Raw genomic sequence first — 1,832 nt, forward strand, 5'->3', positions numbered from 1 at the left:
GCAGGAGGAAATTTCGCTTTAATTGAGCAATCGAGGATCCGGTGTATTCGGGGGGTTTTTTTGTTTTGTTTTGGGGTTTTTTTGCTTGTTTGGGGGGTTTGGGTTTTTTGACTTCGCTGCCCTGAGCCTTGCTCCTGGACACCCCTGCCAGTCCTTTCAAGAGATGTTGAGGATGGTAAACTGGAGCGCCTCCCTGCTTATTTCTTTACGAACGTCTGTACATTCTGGGCACAAACAAGCGCTACTGGCATTGCATCGTGCAACGTAAAACAATGACCCCCAAATACCAAAACGGGTCCGATCCGATCTTTAACATAGGCCTGGCCAACCTATACTGGGGGACAGCGAGGTCTTGCTGGAAGTGGGAGTCTGCACTAAGCGGTCAGCCCAAATGAGATCAGGTCCAGATGTCATTCCAGGAGCTGCTCTGAGAATGGCAAAGCAGACACCGAACCAGGCATGAACTTCCCCCCGGTCTCCCACCATGCCATCACCTTGAGGTACAATCAAAGGCCGTTTCCTGACAGCCTCCCAACTAAACTAAGTCCCCGGAATTGAAAGGTGGGTGGGGGACGTCTTACGAGGACTTGGAGGGGAGAAGCACTCCACAGATTTGCTCGAGTTTCTGAATAATTTAGGTTCTTTGTATGTGATTGAACACGAGTCTGTTTCGTGTCCAAGTTGGTAAACGCCTTTGAAAAGGCGAGAGAATGATGTTTGCAAACATAAAATGAAATGTAAAGTGTGCTACAAATATTCATGAGCACCCAGGAGGTGCTTAAGTCTGTTGTCGGATAGAAGACACCTTACCGAGAACTGCTTTATCTCTGCTGCATTAATGGGGGAGGGGGAGTCCTGCTTTATTCCCCGGGAAAGTTCTTGAAATCTTGACTCGAGTATTTCCCTCTCCCTGTGTCATTACGATGAGATGTCCCCCAGCCTGGCTAAGGTGTCCATGGATGGCTGAGCACCAGGCAAAAGACCAAGCAACCCTACACTGGTGAATCTTTTTGAGCTCAGGTCCCGCCTTCCGACCTATGCCCCCCGAAACGTGTTGTGCCAACTGTAGGCACCGATTGGCCACCCAGCCATCAGGATGCTACACCAGACTCCAAAGAAGGACCTTCCATCCCGGGGAAGGGTAGGATGGGGGTGGGATGCCTTCAGTGGCTGCAAGAAGTAGGAGGGCATTTTTTCATGCATGTATTGTCAAAAGAAGCAGCCAGTCCTATTGAGGCTGGAAGCTATTATCAACAGTTGCTTGGTGTTCCCGTTTTTATCCATCTTCTGCTTTGGTTGAACGAAATGGCTCACAAGCCATCCCAGAAAGATGTTTTTGCAGTCTCCCAGATGCTAAGGTTTAGATCATTTGAACGTCAGCGCAGCCTTCTGGCAACATTAAACACCCAAATGGATTTCGTTTGTGCATTAATATCATTCAGATGGGAGAGTAGCCGAGTTTAGAGCTAAATTCCTCTTCCGTCGCTTTAGTCATTAGATCTAAATGAACATCGCGTCTGGCGAGTACACAGACTGAAGCCACATTGCACAGAATGAGTCCAAATCACTGAAACTCCTTGGACGAGCTCTGCTAACAAACAGTGAATTGCCATGTGGGGTCAGGAGAGGTGCTTCTGTAGCCTAATGCACGCATGTACGAAGAGGGATTTGTTCTGGCAGGGAAATACAGGCGCAAACGCACAGCCCAGACCTCCAGACCAGGCTCTGCTGCTCTCCCAGGTAGGCGAGCGTCCAGTCTCAGCAGCTTCGTGTCTCAGGGAATCAAATGCTTGTTACTGTAATGAACTGGCCCTCTAGCAACTGGTTCTCCT

This window comes from Gavialis gangeticus, unplaced genomic scaffold, assembly GCF_001723915.1.
Source record: "Gavialis gangeticus isolate Ggan-Ray unplaced genomic scaffold, GavGan_comp1, whole genome shotgun sequence".
NCBI classification, from domain to species: domain Eukaryota; kingdom Metazoa; phylum Chordata; order Crocodylia; family Gavialidae; genus Gavialis; species Gavialis gangeticus.